Source organism: Globicephala melas, chromosome 15 (genome assembly GCF_963455315.2).
Source record: "Globicephala melas chromosome 15, mGloMel1.2, whole genome shotgun sequence".
In the NCBI taxonomy this organism is placed as follows: domain Eukaryota; kingdom Metazoa; phylum Chordata; class Mammalia; order Artiodactyla; family Delphinidae; genus Globicephala; species Globicephala melas.
This window is the reverse complement of record NC_083328.1, coordinates 76,132,943-76,151,539: the sequence shown is the minus strand read 5'-3', so window position 1 is coordinate 76,151,539 and position 18,597 is coordinate 76,132,943. Positions and strand designations below refer to the sequence as shown.

Sequence of the window (18,597 nt, the reverse complement as noted above, 5' to 3'; positions counted from 1 at the left end):
TTGCTCGGTATTACCCCGTGGTCACTATAGCATCAGCGGCAGAAGCAGCACCTGACGTTTATGAACCACTTTCTGGTGCCAGATGCTAAGTGCCCCACATTTGCTGTTCATTGTCTCATTTAACCACAGCCTTAGGAAGGATGGTTATTTCCATTTTGCAGATTAGGAAGCTGAGGCCTGGAGAACCGAAGTGACCTACCCAAAGTTGGCCTGAACTGGAAAGTCAGGTAGCACCGTGTTGTCCTCGGTTCCCTAGTTGGAGAGGTTGAGTCACCCCTGTGCGCCGGGTGCTTAGCTGAGGGGATGGGCCTTCAAACGTAGACAGAAGTCGCGTCTCCACTGAGCATTACTTTGCCCTTGGAACAACCCTACACACTTCACAAGGGCTGCCTCCAGACTCCTTGCAAGTGCCCAACTTGGCAGTCTCTGCTGCCTTATTTCATTTCTCTGCAAACTGCAGGGAAAATGCAATGGAAGCAGCAGCTTCAGGCCCCGTGATGCTCTAAATTAAAGTGAAGTCTCGGGACTTCCCTGGCGGTCCAGTGGTTAAGACTTTGCCTCCCAACACAGGGGGGTGTGGGTTTGATCCCTGGTCAGGGAGCTAAGATCCCACATACCTCTGGGCCCAGAAACCAAAACATAAAACAGAAGCAATATTGTAACAAATTCAAGAAGACTTTAAAAATGGTCCACATCCAAAAAAAAAAAGTCTTAAAAAAAGAATAAAGTGAATCCTTCCCTGAAAATAAACTCGACACCACACTACACTGCATGATCAGCACGATAACATTAGCCACTACTTTCTAGAATCGGCAAAATCAACACTGGTTGTCAGTTTTCGGAGGGAGGGGGGCATGTTTCACCAATTGCATCGCCTCAGGACAGGTGTGCATGACACGGCAGGGACTCAGTAGAGCCAGCAGAGCCCTCTGGTTGGCCCTGTGTTTTCTACCTCGTTTCCCTCTCTCGTATCTGCTAGAAGCGCCAGTTAGCACCCTGGGCTTGCAGAAGTCCTCAGCCGCTCTGCCTCAGCCAGGTCCATGTCTTCTCCTCTGAGGGCAAGGGTTCCAAGGAGCCCTTTCCCTCGCTCAAGTAAGTTCCTCCTCTGATGGGTGGGGGCCAGGGTGGGGCAAAGGTGGGCGTGGGAGAGGATGAGGAAGGACTCACGTGGGGCCCATCTCCACCTAACAAAACAGGGCACTTCGCACTGAAAGTTCATCAAAGCCCTGAGTCGGCTCCCCTCCTCCTGGACTGCGTGAATGAGTTGCCCGGTGCTTCTCCTGGAAGCATCTGCCTTACTTTCCTCTGAACTCCTGGAGCCCTGCATCAGGCTTGCTTTCTGGAACTTTGGATCTTCTCCTCATACTAGCTTTGCTCCATGAAGATCCACCCTCAGCTCACCTTTGCTCTACAGAGGCCGCTGAGGAGAAGCAGCTGGGCAAAGCTGGCAGATCCACGCAGGAGGAACGTGCCTTGGGGCAGTGGAACCAGGGCACCCACGGGAGCTGCTGTGTGGCTTAAGCACGTTACTTCCTAGTCCTGAACCTCATCCATAAACTGGGGACAAAAGCGGTGCCTACTCCCCTGGAGGTTCGCCCCACCCCCACCCCTGACACGGGTAGGCGGGTTTCCTCAATCTCAGGTAAAGGGATATATAAACCTCAAGCCCCTTCCAGCCAGACTGCCATCCCTAACTCCTTCGCATCCCCAATTCTGGAGCTGCCGCAGTTCTATCTTATAAGGATATCATGAAGATTAATGAGCATGGAAAATGTTTACCACCGTGTCTGGACCTCGGAAGCACCCAGCACATAGCCACAATTATTATGGCCTGATGATGTTCATTTTTCAATAGCTCTGTGCCTCAGTTTTCTCAGCTGTAAAACGGGGATAATAATAACACACACCCTCAAGAGGCTTAAATGAGCTGTTGTAGGAGAAGCATCTAGCACAGCGCCTGGCCCATAGAAAGGACTCAGCAAAGGTTGGCTGTTAAGCAGTTAAATATTAAGATTAAAGAATTGAGAGGCAGTGGGGCATGGTGAGAACAACATGGTCTGTAATTTCACTTCGTCTATGTCCAGGTTTTACCACTTATTAGCTCTTAGTAGAGTTCTCCACCCTTTCTGAGACTTAGTCTTTTCTCCTCCAAATAGGGATAATGATTGTACAGCTTTGTGATGTTGCTGGGAGGGTTTGCGAATTTCAAATGCCTCACTCTGCCAAAATGCATTATCATAGCTGCTCTGGCTGCTGTCCTTTGAAAGGTCTGCTTACAAAGTTGGCCCTTAGCTGGCATCTGGGAAGGCAGATTTCAGGAAGGTTCCCATCATTCCCTGACAAGGGTAGCTAAACTATCTGCACAAACAGTGTGGTTTCTGCTGAACACTTGTTTCCCTTCAGGGAAATTTGGTACATGCCAGGCAAGGAGTGCCTATTTACCAGCCCCAGTAAAGACCCTGGGCACTGAGTCCCCAATGAGCATCCCTGGAAGGTAACGTTCCGTATGTGTTGTCACAACTCATTGCTGGAGAAATTATGCCTGTCTTGTGACTCCCCGGGAGAGGGCTCGGCGTGCTTGTGCCTGATTTCCCCTGGACTTTGCTGCACATGCCTTTTCCCTTTGTGGATTTCCCTCTGTATCCTTTTGCCGTAAGAAGCCCTGAGTTCAACTATATGCTCAATCCTCTTAGCAAATCGTCAAACCTAGGGATGATCTTAGGGACACCTGATGCACATAGTACCTGCCCCGTGGTTAGTCCTCAGGAAGCAGAGTCCTTGAAAATAAGTTCCCACGGTAGTCATGGGCTCAGTGTCCTTAATTGCAAGGATCAAATAAGAGAGACCCCTAACTTGTTTTCCATTTTTAAAAACGTTCAAGACGATATTTATTGGCATGGACACAGAACCTACCAGTGGCAAAGACAAAGATAGGCAGTCATGAGAATATTCACAGTCTTGTCATCTTAAATTCTAAAGAAAAATTCTATCAGCTTTGCCTTTGCTCTCTGGGAAGGAAACTTGTCTGATTGGCTATGGGGCTTTTTCTTAATTCATTAAAATAGTCAATAAAGGAGATAAGATGAGGAGGGGCTAGTGGGAGTTCCAGTGGGGAAGGAGAGAACTACCAGGGGGAGAGAAAGATGGATTTGGGAAGTAGGGAGAGAGCTCAAACTCAAAGCACCCATGAAGGCTGAAGTAGAGATCGTTTTGTTTGTTTTATTTTGTCTAAATGTGGTAGATAAAGAAGAGAAATCTTTTTGGCAGCTGTCGCGTGTGAAGGAAGAAGAATTGGGAAAGAGCTTACACATGCAAGCACAGGATCAAAATTTCTTAAGGGAAAAGAACCTGAAACAGATTCTTAGAGGGCAAACATCTCACAGTAGAATTAAAGGCAAATTAGTAACATATGCATAACATGGGCTCCTGAAGACTCCTGAGTTTAGAAAATAGCCACACTCCCCAAAGGAGACAGCAAGACTTATCGTCGAGGCAGAAGGTAATTGATGCAAATAAAAGGCATAAAAAGTTATTGGAAGAGGTACTTCACACAGAAGATATCCAAAACGGCTATGAACACATGAAAAGGAGCTGAGCTGCATTACTTATCAGGGAAACGGAAGTTGAAACCATAAAGCGATACCAGTATGCACCCACCTGAAAGGTTGATGTGAAAATGCCAAGCGTTAGCAAAGAAATGAAGCAACTGGGACGCAGACACGGCTGCTTGTAGATAGAGGAGAATAAATTGGTACAACCACTTTGCAAAACTACTGAGCAGCAGCTTCTAAAGCTGGACATATGTACAACTTACAACCCAGCAATTCCGCTCCTTGGAACATACCCAGCAGAAATGCAAACATCTGTTCACCAAACACATGTACAAGAATGTTCATATCACTATTCATAAATAGTCTCAAATTAAAACCTAACCCAAAACTCATCAACGGCATAGATGAAGAAATTGTAGTATATTCACACAATGGAATATTCCACAGCAGCGGTTGGAAAACTACGGCACTCTGTTTGTAATCCAGGTTGCCTGTTTTTGTAAATAACATTTTCTTAGGACACAGCCCTGTCCATTGGTTTAAACATTGTCCATAGCTGCTTTCACACAATAACATCAGAGTTGAGTAGTTGTGACAGAGATCCAATGGCCTGAGAAGACTCCTATATTTACTATCTAGTCCTTTATAGAAAAAGTTTGCTGAACCCTGCCCTACAGCATTGAGCATAAACAACATATAACTACATATGATGATAAGGATGTGCATACCTCACAATGCTGAATAACAGATGCCAGTGACAGGAAAAATTTGATTCCATTTTCATAAAGTTGAAAACAGGCAAAACTAGCCCAGGGTGTGGATGTGAGAAGTCAGGATAGACCTTACCCCCTGGAAGGCATAGTGACAGAAAAGGGACATGTAGCTTCATGGGCACTGATTATGCTCTGCTTCTGGATCCATAGGCATGTGACATGGCTGTGTTCTCTTGGTGAAAATTCACCCAGCTGCACACTTATATGCACATTTTTCTCTCTATATATGACATTTTAATGGAAAGTCTTAAAAGAAAAAATTGGTGGAGCTCTCTGACCTCACCATAAAACTCCAAGCCTTCCCCCTGTTCTTGTTTGTATCTGCCGTCACACAGATTGATGGTTCCCTGGAGGGCATTTCTCCTGCTCCTTAATGTATTAATAATGCAAAACTCTTCAAAACTCAGTTCAGCTGTCCCCCTTCTCCAGGATGCCTTCTCACTGACCATCCAGGGAAGCAGAGAGCAAAAGCCCTACGAGGGGGACACTGATTTCAGGGCAACTTGGTAGGTGTCATCTTAAGCCAATCCTAAGTTAATTTGGAGAAATAAAAATTTGGAGAAATAAAAGAAGCATGACAGACTGAACCTTGAGTGTTTGCCACATGAGAAGCTAGGTTGGCAATCCTGGAGGAGTTCAGTCATTTGTAGTTTAGACCAATCCAAGCTTAACCCACCTGGGGTGGGAGGTAGGGGGACAGGTTGGTTTGGTGGAAAGAACATGGAACACCCCTGGAAAAAGGATCTGTGTAGCAGTCAGGATACAGTGAAGTGAAAGTAACTAAGAGGCCAACTCAAACTGGCTTCAGCAAAGTGAGGAGTTCACTGTCTTGCATAACTGAGAAACCTATGGTGGGAGGAGATGGTTTCAGGTAGGGCTGGATCCAGTGTTGTAAACAGTGTCATTGGGAATCTGTCTCCTCTCTCTTTTGGCTCTACCTCCCCACTGCCCCTCCCCGGTTTCCACCTTTTGGCAGGCTGTCTGCCTGGGGTAACTAACCCCAGCAGATCCATACTTGCATCTTTAACTCCAACAGAAAGAACCATCTTCTCTTCCCCAATAATTCAAGAGAAGTCACAGAACCAATCCTCCTTTAGCGCACTTGGGCCACAGGTTAGCACCTGACCAAATCCTTGTAATCCAGGGATGGAATGTGGTACTTATTCAGGCCCGAGTCAGGCCTTCCCCCTGGAGCCTGCGATAGAAACCTCACATGGCCTGAGGATGGGAAGGCCCCCTGCAAAGGAAAACAAGGGTGCTGTCACCCTGTTACCAGCAAGGCGAGGACAGGAGGCTGAGCTGGTCAAAACTACAGCCACGCCATGCACCTGCTGATCAACTGCGACCTTAAAGAATGGTGTTTTCTGATCTGTACCAGGGTGTGGCCACCCGCACTGCACACAGATGGTCAACAATCATGTGATTCACCCCGGGGCCGAGCACCTGGCACTGAGTGGCCTGAGAAATCATGAACCCTTCTGTACCATCTTGTCCTACACTCATGCCCGGGGCTGGGGACAAGGGTCAACAGCACAGGGCACCCACCTGTAGCCGCCGTGGAGCTGCTGTGTGTGTGTGTGCAGGGCCCTGCCAATCACAGCCACTCAACCTGATAGGAGAATCATTATTCTCCAGAGGAGAATCATTATTCCTTTTCAATCATGCAATTGAAACAAACAAGAATCAGGCTCAAATTAATTCAGTACAAAAGTGGTTTCTGATTTGCAAGTGAAATGCGGGCTTCAGACCGCACTTTCAACTACAGTTTAAAAACCACACCCTCCTGGGATTACGTGGGAAGGCACAGGGTTAGGGAGCAGAAGATCTGGGTTCATATTATGGTCCTGACACTAATACTGACTACTCAGTGTAACCTCAAGCCGGATGCTGAACTACTGTGGGCCTCGGTTTCTCATCGGTAAGATGGAATCAGTGTTGTTGTGAAGATCACGGGCATGATTGAAGTCGTCAGCGTTCAGCTGCAGAAGCAAGGAGCCACTCTACCTAGTTTGTTTTGTTTTTTTTTTTTTGCGGTACGCGGGCCTCTCACTGCTGTGGCCCCTCCTGCCGTGGAGCACAGGCTCCAGACGCGCAGGCCCAGCGGCCATGGCTCACGGGCCCAGCCGCTCCACGGCATGTGGGATCCTCCCGGACCGGGGCACGAACCCGTGTCCCCTGTATCGGCAGGCGGACCCTCAACCACTGCACCACGAGGGAAGCCCCTCTACCTACTTTTTTAAAAAAGAAATTACTAGAAGGTAATACGTGCTTACAAAAGCCACTGGAATTTCAAAAGGAGCAGTCTCTGGGCTGGCTTTCCAGGAAAAACACAGCAGAACTGCCCCACCAAGGAAGCTGGTGAACCTACCTCCATCAGGAAAGTGCCGACCCACACGCAGCTGTCAGAACTTCTGGCTTCAAGAACACACAGTAGAAGCTGTGATCCTGGAAACAAGAAGCCTTCACCTCTGCAAAGACCCCTAAACCTTGCACATAATTGGCGAATGGTCACTGAAATGCAGTTATGAAAAAACTGGATGGTTCCAGAAAACCCAGGGCAACAGGAAGACGGACGGCCTTGGCCTCACCATCCTTCAAATCTCAGCTAGAGGAGCAGAATCGCATCCCAAATATCCTAGGTGCAAAGGAACCAGGGAAGTGGCTCCTTTTTTCCCGTCTAGCTTCGGCAGTACAGGAAGATGTAGCAGAAGGAGCTTCAATGGGATGATGACAGCTGAGAGCCATGTGACATCAAGCAAGGCACTGGGGAGTCTGGAAATCCGGCGGCCAGTTGGATTTATCTGTGGCCCTGCCGCATCTCCTCTCAAGCCGGCCCCCTGAGCACCGAAGGAGCCTGAAGGGCTACCTCTTGGCCCAGCCCTGCAGATAACCAATCATCTGCCCTCTCCAGGGAGCCCGCCTAGCTCCCAGCATCCGGCAGGGAGGGAAGAAGGCTGGCCGGTGAGCTGATTATTACGGATTGCTCCTGAGCCCCTCACCTCTCTGAGCTCTGCCCTGTGGTGCTGGGCTGGGTCTCTGAAAACCACCTTCCTTCTCCCCCGGCTGGTGGGCTTGGAGGATGCAGGAGCACACGCTCTGTCCTTCTCCTCCGGCTGGTGGGCTTGGAGGATGCAGGAGCACACGCTCTGTCCTGTCTGTTTCCTGGTCCAGCTCTGGCTTCAGCATCTTCCCAGTACATCTTCACTGCAGCTGGAGCAGTCTGTTCTCATCTGTAGTTTTTCCAAGAGTCCCACTGCCGGCCTCTCTGTGCTGTGCAGGGCCACCAGCACCAGCTGGCCAGTGCCCGCTTCAGAGGCCCGGGGCCGAGCCCGTGGTGACCCTCCCACAGGCTTCAACAGCTCCTTTCCTTGTCCCCAGAGCCCTGGCGTGGCAGCTGCTCCCAGAAGTTGCTTCCTCTGTGATACCTTCATGTTCTCTTGTTGCCTCTTGCGTTTTTTTTAACACTTAGTTCACAATCCTTTATACTAATTCTTTCTGTGAAAAAAGCTGGTGTGGCTTCTGTCCCCTGACAGGACTCTGTGACACACATGGGCTTTGGAGACAGACAGATATAGCACTCAGCTCCCCCGTTCAGGAGCTGTGGGACCTGCAGCAAGTGGCTTCATCCTTCTCAGCCTCATGTCTTCATCTCTGTAAGAGGGATAAAAATAGTCCCTCCCCACAGAGGTGAGGCGACAATTCATCACGTCCATGGTGTAAAGCATGTAACACTAATATCAGGGAGCCGCATCCTTCAAGTCAGGCTGTCTCCACAGACAGTCCTTGCCGCCTGTTTAAAGACCTCTGGAAAGATACCTGGTCCCTCCTGTGAAACCCCATCACGCGGATGCTGCTGAGCACACACACCACAGCCGTCTCCATCCTCCTCCTTCCCTAGCAGAGCCACTCCTCCTAGAATAGCAGAAAATGGCAGAAGCTGCATTCCAGGGTCTCTTGCAGTAAAGCGTGGGCATGTGACCCACCCCGGCCCATGGAAGTCAAGGGGAAGGTCTTCTGGGGCTTCTGGAAAATGTGTTTCTCACTGAAGAGAGAATAAGCTGCACTGAGAAAATAGTTTCCTTTTTCCTTCCCTTCTTTCCTAGTTTGGACCAGTTATTCTCAGCTGGGAGTGATTTTGTCCCCCATGGGGCATCTGGCAATGTCTGGAGACATTTTTGATTATCACAACTAAGGGGGTGGTGCTACTGGCATCCAGTGGGTAGAGGCCACATCCTACAATGCATAGGACAGGTGCCACGACCAAGACTAATCTGCCCCAGATGTCAACAGTGCCAAGGTTGAGAGAAATGCTCTGGATGCAGTGGTGTGAATAGATGACATCTGGACTGTGGCAACTGTTTTGGGACCATGAAGAAAGGTTTAGAGAACCACTGAGTTGATGAGGATCCTGACACGAATGAACTGCTGATGGAACCTGGAAGCCCCAGTCTTCAGGCTTCTTGTTGAGTAACAAACTCCTCTTCTTTAAGTTACTCTTAATCAGGTATGCTGTTATTTGTAGCCCCAAATAACAAATCACAATGAGTAACTGGCAGAGACAGAGAAAAATGGAGATAAATGGTGGAGATGCTCACTTCAATATAGCACTTTTTATCATTATCAAGTGTTTCAAACATACAGAAAACTACGGAGAATAATAATCTAATCAACCCCATGTGTATACCATCCAGATTTAACAAGTGTTAGAATTTGCTAAATGGGTTTCAAATGATGAGTACTGTGGCCGACTATTTGTCTCCCCCAGTTTTTTCTCCTCTCTCCTTTTAGAAATAGAATTGTCATGTTTTAGCTGGGACTATGACTGCTGGAATAAGAATGCAATTCCCAGCCTCTCCTGCAGGTGAGTATGGTCGTATAACTGAGTATTGGCCAAAGTATATGACTAGAAGTGATGTGTACAACTTTGTGTCATGTCCTTAAAGGAAGTGCATGCCCTTTCCCCTTTATCACTGGCTGGCACACAGATAAAATGGAAATGGATGGAATGCAGATGTGGTGGCAGGGGCTAAAGCAGCCATACTGGGCCATGAGATGGAAACAATGCATGGAAGATGGAAGACCAACAAGAGAGAAGGAGCTTGGATTTCAGACGATTGTGAAGCTGACCTATCAGTCCCATACGTTTACACAGACTGTTGCATGAAAGAGAAAGATAACCTTCTATTATGTTGCAGCCGTTACTATTTTGGGACTCTGTTTTAGTAGCTGAACCACTTTCTGAATTTGTACAAGTTTCCAGTGCTTTTATATGAAGATCTCATCTGTTCTTCATAGCCAGACAGGGTTGAGAACAAAGATAATTCGCACAATTTTTCATTTATCCAATAACGATTTTTGAGTATCTACCACTGCTTTAGTTGTTAAGCATGGAGGGTGCCCAGATTGCTCCTACGTTCCTGTTCCACTTACATCAGTCTCCTTGACTTGATCCTCTTCCCGTTACCTCTCCAGCCTCCTTCTTTCCACCTGTGATGTTGCTTGTTTAGAGCAGGTCACCATCCATCCTGGCTACTCTCTTGCAGCAGCCTCTTGACCTGTCTTCCCACCTCTGCTCCCCGTCTCTCTGTCCCTTGATCCAAACCTTCTCAGGGGTCCCCTTTGCCAAAGGGCAAGAAGTCCAAGCTTCCCGAGGCTGACAAGACCCTGCCCACTCCTCAAGCCTAACCTCTCCCAGCTGTGTTCCAGCCACAAGGAAGCAGGTGAAGTTTTCCCCGTGAGTTCGCTCAGCTCAGGTGCTTACAGTGGCTGCCCCTCTGTGCAGCACGCTGGCTCTCCCCCTGCTCTGCTCACTCTGAGGTCTTTCGGGCTTCAGCTTCGGCTCTAGGTGTTTAGGGAAGCCTTTCCTGATTTTGCAATTTCCTGCAGCCTTTCCCAGATCCCCATACCCTGCTTGTCTGTTCCCCTGCATCAGTGAGCTCCTTGGTGGAGGGGGGAAGGAGGAGAGGCAGGTTCTGTGCATCGCCCACTGCTGAATTTCCAAAGCCAGCGTAACACCTGGCACAAGTAGGCTCTGAGGGCTGATGGTGGGAAGGAATGGGCGAGTCCCTGTCTTCTGGGTGACAAAGCCGAGGCTCAGAGAAGCTACAGCGACTTGCTTAAGATGAGGCTTGGATTTGGCTCCAGGTTTCATGAGGTCCCACTACACCAAGCTGCTTTGAAGCTAGTTCAAAGTCCAGAGTCCCCTTGAGATTGGCCTCGGGGCTGTTACTGGCAGGGATGGAAGCTTTGGTGTCGGATTCCACAAAGCAAGGTCTGCAGGTCTCCTGCACTGAAGGGCCAGTGGGGAACTAGTGAAAAACCTAACTTCTAGACCCGCCTCAGAGCTACGGAATGGAAAGCTGTGGGCTGAGGTCCAAGTTCTGCCATTTTCTGCAAACTCCCCACAGGGCGCTAAAGTTCATTAACATCAAGAACCTATTGGGGTCCTGAAAGTTGCACGGGGGCTCCTTCTTTCCTGTTTCTCAGTCTCTCCTAACACTTCTACCTGGCACCAGCCCCTGGAATGAAGGGGTGCGAGGCTGTTATTGGATGTTATTGGAGTTAAGAACCCAGCTCCTTGCACATTCCTCACTTTACTTTTTTATTATTATTATTAACTATTTATTTTTGTCTGCGTTGGGTCTTTGTTGCTGCACGCGGGCTTTCTCTAGTTGCGGGGAGCCAGGGCTACTGTTCATTGTGGTTCACGGGCTTCTCATTGTGGTGGCTTATCTTGTTGCAGAGCACAGGCTCTAGGCGTGCAGGCTTCAGCAGTTGTGGCGTGGGAGCTCAGTAGTTGTGGCGCACGGGCTCAGTAGTTGTGGTGCATGGGCTTAGCTGCTCCACAGCATGTGGGATCTTCCCAGACCAGGACTCGAACCCATGTCTGCTGCATTGGCAGGTGGATTCTTAACCACTGCACCACCAGGGAAGTCCTGTCACTTTACTTTTTTGAAACGATAAATTTAAAAAAAAAAGTGGTGCTAAAACCACACTGCCCATGAAGAGCATTTTCACCTTGAACATGTGATACTGGAAGCAGTTACTGTCAAAGGGAGTAAAAATGCTTACCCCTTAGTGACAGAGAGAAAACGGAAGGGTCCTCGGCTCCAGCTTCTTGGAACGTCAAGGAGGGAGGCCCCAAACCTGAGTCAAGGACCAGCGTGTGTCCGACAGACTGGAGTTGAATCTCTCTGGGGCCTTGATCAGGTCCCTTCAATTCACCTGGAAAACAGGAGCACTGACAGCTCTGCCTCGGCAAGGAAAGATCACGTGACTACGGAAAAGCGCCTGGCACAGACATGGGAATAACCATAGGGTGCTTACTCCACTTGTTACTCCTGTTTTAATGTTCAACGTGAGATGGAATACTGAGGATTTCTCAAAGCTCGTACAACCCTCCTGGAATTAACCTGAAGGGAGAGCCTTCTCTGAATCATGTTTTATCTCACAGCACGTTGAATGCTCGTTAACCTTTTACTCAGCATCGTTACTGTAGGCAGGCGATGCCTTGCTGTTGATGCCTGTGGCTTATCGTTTCTAATAAATCACCTTTGCCTGGAGGGGAGACATCACCTTCCCCACATTTGGGGGCACAAACTGAGCTTACTGCCTCTGGTAGGAGAGTCCAAAGCAGCAACAGCCGAAGTTAGGAGGAAACATTCCCAGACTTAGAGTCTCAAAATGTAGGCTTTAGAGTTCCAGCAGAGATCAAGGTCAAGAGGAAGGGCAAAAGCCAATGTTCATGACCTAACAAGTCACAAAAATAAACAATATATAAACCAAAAATAATATTTAGGAAGAATGAATGATGATTTAAAAGGCAGTACATTTCAACAGAGGGGAAAAAAAAACCTTCTAAGACATATGTGATGGAGTTGAGTGTGTCTTTAAAATTACATGATTTCATAGGCTTGGTGGATTCTGGGAGGTTCAGAGAGAAGAACTAGTTTGTCACTTAAAGGGACCCTCCTCTCTCCCGTCTCCATCAAGACCTGGGAGTGAGGTACAGAGCGACACCACCTGAGAGTTTACGGACATGCTCGCAAGTGACCAGCGAGATCCTGCAGGTTTCCCTCACCACCAACGTGGCAGCATGAGAGAACATGCGACCTCCCGTCTCCTGTGGCCCCAGAGAGCTCAGGGGGCATCTGGAAGTTTCCCAAGCCCTTGAGGAAAGCAAGGAAATGGTAGAGAGTCGGTCAGTGGACAGAAAAGCGCTCATGGTGGGACACGGTTTGTGTCGGTCCATCAGCTGGAGACCAGTAAGGACTCAGATATCAGTGGCCGTGGTCAGCATGGGGGATGCTGAGGGCAGAAAAGCAGACATTCCCTCCCTCTCATCTCGAGCCAACACAAGCCCCTCCAAACGCACGTGCCACCCTGGGGATGGGGGGGGGTGAAGGAATCGTGAAACAGCTGCGTTTAAACCTGAAATGACCGAGAACAAAACCTGGAAATGACTCCTTTGACCTGATTACAATTTCCACCAGCGGGCAGAATGCGAGTTTGAGGTCAACTGTAGGAAAAAGAAGTGTAAACTTTTTGCAGTCTGCATTTGTAGTTTGAAAAATCGGACTCTACCTGAGCATCCGAATGTATGCAGGTTGATGAGACCTGATTTCACCGGCAGCCAGTGCCATCTGGCAGCTGAGTCTCAACTTACTTGCCTGTCTGTTTCCTCACCAGTGAAAGGAGGTTCACTGCTCTGCTCGTGTTTCGAGATTTATTGTGGGGACCAAATGAGATCGTATGGGTGAAAAGGCTCTAAAAATATAAAGCTTCATGGATCAGCAGCGTGGTGACGATGATGATGACGACAATGATGACGGCACAGCGGTGGCGATGTCTGCCGGGAAGGCCAGGAGGAAGTGACGTCCGCCTTCATTGTGCTTGATATTTAAGAAATACGCAGAATGGGGCTTCCCTGGTGGCGCAGTGGTTGAGAGTCCGCCTGCCGATGCAGGGGACACGGGTTCGAGCCCTGGTCCGGGAGGATCCCACGTGCCACGGAGCAACTGGGCCCGTGAGCCACAACTACTGAGCCTGCGCATCTGGAGCCTGTGCTCCGCAATGGGAGAGGCCGCGACAGTGAGAGGCCCGCGTACCGCGATGAAGAGTGGCCCCCGCTTGCCGCAACTAGAGAAAGCCCGCGCACAGAAATGAAGACCCAACACAGCCATAAATAAATTAATTAATTAATTGAAAAAAAAGAAATATGCAGAACAGCTGGAACAGTTCAACAGCGTCATAAAGAGCCCCACCTTGCTGTAAAAATATAGCCACAGCGTAAAGGGAGAAGCTGATTCTCGGGTGATTGACAAGTCTTGTTTGAATGACGAAGCTTGGAAATGGTGTCAGTAAGCCTTTGAAATCACAGTTATGACACGTGGCTTTGACAGCTGTGTCAGGATATGGAATTCACAGAAAGTGAAACTGTGGCCTCATCCCCAGAGCTCACCAGCTGCTGCGGGTGGAGGGGAGAGAGACCTTGTCATCCCCGCAGGAAGGAGCCGCTCCCGAGGGGTAAATGCTCCCCGGTGGCCAGAGCTGAGCACTGCGCCATCAGGATCACAGGACCTTGAGCAGAAAGACAGAATTCATGTCTTTGGTTGTTCAGCAACCAGTGTTTCTGTGTGTGGTTTACTCTGTCAGGCAGTGGGGACACCAAAAGGAGTTAAGAGTCAGGCCCCAACCTTCAGAAACCCACAGTTCAAAGTCAAGCCTCGTGAGGATGTGGAGGAAACTGGAATTCTCATCTGTGGCTGGTGGGGTGGGAAGTGGTACAGCCACTTGGAAAAAAAATGTGGCAGAAAAAATCTAATAAAGCTAAACATATGCACATCCTATTTCGTAGAAGTTCACTTTTCGGTGCCCATGTGGTGGAAATGTGAACAGAGAGCTCCCCAAAAGACATATGCAGGGATGGTGGCAGCAGCATTATTCCATAACCCCGAACTGGGCAGGACCCCCACATCCGTCAGCAGCAGACTAGGTCAATGAAACGTGGTATGCTCGCACAGCGCAGTACTTTCGTGCAGCCATTCTCAAACCGGGGCCATTTTGCCCCAACAGGGACATTTGGCAATGTCCGGAGACAGTTCTGTCGTCACAGCCAGGGCGCACTACGTATCTCATGGGTAGAGGTCATGCTGCTAAGCATCCTACAGTGCACAGGACAGCGATGGAGCAATTTAGTCATAACTTTGAGCTCAAAGAAGCCAGACACGGAAGAGCATGTGTATACGATTCCATTTACATAAAACTCAAAGTCAGGCAATATGAATCCTCAGTTTTACCAATCAGGAGTGCAGGGTGGAGGGGGACGCAGGGGGACACGGGATCTGTTGCTCGAGCTGGGGGCTGGTTACCTGGCACCGGGTGCAAATTCACTGAACTAAAGAGTTAAGATTTGGGAAATTCCCTGACGGTCCAGTGGTTAGCACTCTGCACTTTTGCTGCAGCGGGGCACAGGTTCAACCCCTGGTCGGGGAACTAAGATCCCACAAGCCATGCAGCAGAGCCAAAAGTAAAAAAAAGAGTTAAGATGTATACATTTTTCTTAAATATGTCGTTTTTTTGTTTTAAATATGTGTTTTAATAAAACGTTTCTTTTAAAAATTCTTGCCCCAGTACCAGGGCAAGGTGCATAATCTTTCTGAGCCTTTGTTTTCTCTGCAAAATGGAACAGTAATAACAGGATCTACTCCAGGAGGAGTACTGTGGGGATGATTTGAGAAAATGAGTCCAAGGCAACCACACAGTGACTGACACACAATGTGTGTACAGTGAAAACACAGAGAAGATTAGTCAATACCTATTGAGCCTGTTTGTTAAAGTAAAGTTTTCATAGTAAGGCAGGGTTTGGCGAAGAAAACATCACCCACCAATTTGGCCCCAGATAGTCTGGGTGATAATACCCTGCTCTGTGATCACAGGTAAATCTCTGAACCTCTCTGGGCCCATTTGCTCAATGAGAGGGCTGACCAGCCCAGTTATTCTCTGATCTGCTCTCACTCCAGTTGCAACAGACATCTGTTGCTTTTGTCTATTCAGCTTCCATTGCTCCTTTTTCTGGTAATAACACTCCAGTACTTCTTGGGAGCACCATTCATCCACCACTGCACACAGTGGGGCTGTCAGTCAAGGCACCCTGCCCTCTCTCAAGCAAGCTGGGGCACGTGACCCAAGCTGGACCAGTCAGGCCGTTTCCTGGATGCTGTGAGGACCAGAATGCTGAAGCCAGTTCTGCCCTAGAGCGGTACTGCAAAGGGATTGCCCAAGACTTCCTGCCACAGAGGCTCCTGGAGTTCTCTGCCCCCCATCCTTTCCTGGGCCTGGCTAGCCAGCTTCCCATCTACTCTGTGAGCCACGCCCATATCCTTCAGTGAAGTCCGTGCAATGGACTGAAGGTTTGTGACCCCTCCAGATTCATACGTTGAAATCCTAATCCTGATGTGAGGGTACTTGGAGGTGGGGCCTTTGGGAGATGATTAGGTCATGAGGGTGGAGCCCCCTTGAACGGGGTTAAGTGTCGTTTATAAGAAGAGAACAGACAGCTCACCCTCCTTCTTACGTGTAAGGATACAAGGAAAAGGCAGCTGTCTACAAGCCAGCAAGAGGGCCCTCACCAGAACTTGACCATGTTGGCAGCCTGATCTCAGACGTCCAGCCTCTAGAACTGTGATAAATAAATGTCTGTTGTCTAAGCCATCCGGTCCATGGTCATTTGTTACGGCAGCCTGAACAGACTAAAACAGTCCCTTACTGCTCAAATGAGCCAGAGGTAGTTTCTGTTGCTTGCAACCCAAGAATCCTGAATACAATATACTGGCACCAGCTGTAAATAACATGCACCGGTTGGTAAGTGACTCCTGCCCTGAGATATGAATGCCCTCCTGTTGCCCCAGGGCTGCCCTGTACCCCCAGACCTTCCCGTGATGCTGTAGGTAAGTGGCCAGTGCCTGGCACAGCTGGGGTCTCTGGGCCCTGCTCCAGCCCCGCAGCTCACTGTTGCTAAATACCTCTGCACAAATGACTCAGCAGGCTACCGTCATCTGCAAATTCCTCCTCTCCCGACCTCAGCTTAGTCATCTATAAAATGGGTGAACCAAACACACCTCCTCCTCAGGATGATGGGGCAGGGAGAGGCATGAACGACACTCCCCTGATGTGAGGTGTTCTTTTCGTTACTCAAGATCGCACCACACAGAAGTGGCAAAACAAATTTCCCAGCAGAAAACACCACCTCCCGAAACGACGCAAGCATTGCTGGAGGCTCTGAAAGAGACCCAGAAGTGACAAAAACAGCTTCCAAAAAGTCAGAAGCTATTTTTAAAAAAAACCCACTGCATTTCTAAGCTTGAGTCTTGGGCTGCTCTGCCTCAGAAGCCTCTCCCCACGGTTCTTGCTCGGGGTGGGCAGGCGAGGATGGGGGAGGAGTGAGAGGGCGATTTGCAGGAGTGACACTGAAAGGCCACTGCTTGCGTGGGGAGGCTGCCCAGCTCTGCTGTGCACCCAGGTGAGTGGATAGAAGCACTCACGCTTCCTGTCCCACAAGAACCCTGGAGAGTCCTCAGATGGTGACCATGTGGCAACTTTCTGTCACCCACTGGCTCTTCCAGTAAGCTGTTAGGACACAAAGGTGGGGTGTGGAAGGATGTTAGGTCTTCCAGGCAGAGCCTTTTTGCAGAATCCCAGGGCTTGAACAGCCTTTTAGAGCTGGAGAGACCACTCCCTTTCTCACCCCGATGCCCCTACATTTTCCAGAAAGGGAGACCACGTGGGCAGGAAAAGTGCCAGGTCCTAGCTCATCCTAGCTGCGTGTCCTTGGATGAACGGCTCTCAGGCTCCATTTAGTGGGTGTCTGAGAGCAGAGTCCCTGGCATACGAAGCAGGCAGTGCGGTGGGAAGCTGCACGCTAGCGGGCACCTTGCTGCTAGGTGCTGCCCTAAGCCTTACGCCTGTTAATTAGCCTCATTTAATCTTCTTAACAATCTTCTTATTGCTACTCATCAGGGAGGCTGGGAGGTCTAAGATCTCACCCAAAGTCACACAGCTAGGAAGCAGCAGAGCTGGACCTCACAGGCAGGCCCCCTGGCTCCAGGGCCCACCCTCTGAGCTCCTCTGCCCTTCTGCCCCTCACATGTGGCCATAGGGGTCACAAATTGGAGGTCTGAGCTGCAAAGCATCCAGGAGCTGATGGTGCAAGATCCCTGAAGAAGAAAGGTGCAGGGCAGTGAGCCCATTACTGTAAGGTTTTCCCCTTAAGGCATATTTTGAATTCTTAGGCTGCACGTGGCAAGAGTCCTAAGAAAACCACCTGGAAAACAGAGCATAGTTTGGGGCCAGCTCCTAGTACTGAGCGGGCAAATCACTGAGTCCAGGACCTGCCAAGGAGGATGGGCCTTAGACAACATCACAGGCTGGATGTCTAGAGGATGACACCCTAAGGGGAGGTAACCAGAGTCATCTCAGTCCCTCCTACACCAGCTGCCTCTCAGAGGACAGGGTGACTCACCTCTGGAGGAAATCGCAACCCAGAGACTGGAATTCTTCATGCACAATGTCCAACATTCAGTCAAAAGTCACCAGGCATACCAAGAAACAAGACCAAGGGAAAAAGGGGAATATAGAAACAGGCCCACAAATGTTCCAGATATTAAAGTAAGCAGATAGGAGTTCTAAAATAGCATTGGTAGTATGTTCAAGAAAATTTTTAAATGGCATTTAAAGACCTCTCTTCTCGGGCTTTCCTGGTGGCGCAGTGGTTGGGGGTCCGCCTGGCGATGCAGGGGGGGCAGGTTTGTGCCCCGGTCCGGGAAGATCCCACATGCCGCGGAGCGGCTGGGCCCGTGAGCCATGGCCGCTGAGCCTGCGCGTCCGGAGCCTGTGCTCCGCAACGGGAGAGGCCACAACAGTGAGAGGCCCGCGTACCGCTAAACAACAACAACAACAAAAGACCTCTTTTCTCCTCCTCCAAAGCCCTAGAGCCAGATGGTTTTGTAGGTTGAGCACTACCAAACATTAAGGAAGAGTCAATTCCGTCTCATATAAGTTCTTCCAAAAAGTTAGACAAAGTGAAGAATTCCAAGCTTATTGTGTGAGGCTAGAAGAGGGGAAAAGTGTCAGGTGGGGAAAGTGATGAGTCAAGTCAAAGGTGAGAACACAGGGGAGTAGACAGGTCAGAACTAGGTTAATCTGGAGACGAAAGAGTAGAGAGGGGATATGGCTGGGCTCCAGGGGGCTTCAAGATCAAGGTGAAGACTTCATAG

At 49.3% G+C, this 18,597-nt stretch overlaps 1 long non-coding RNA gene across 2 annotated transcripts in view; it reads right to left on the bottom strand.

Moving 5' to 3' along the window:
- LOC115843234 (uncharacterized) overlaps nt 1-18,597 on the bottom strand; it is a 290,851-nt gene that overhangs the window by 83,201 nt on the left and 189,053 nt on the right. The window lies entirely within an intron of this gene.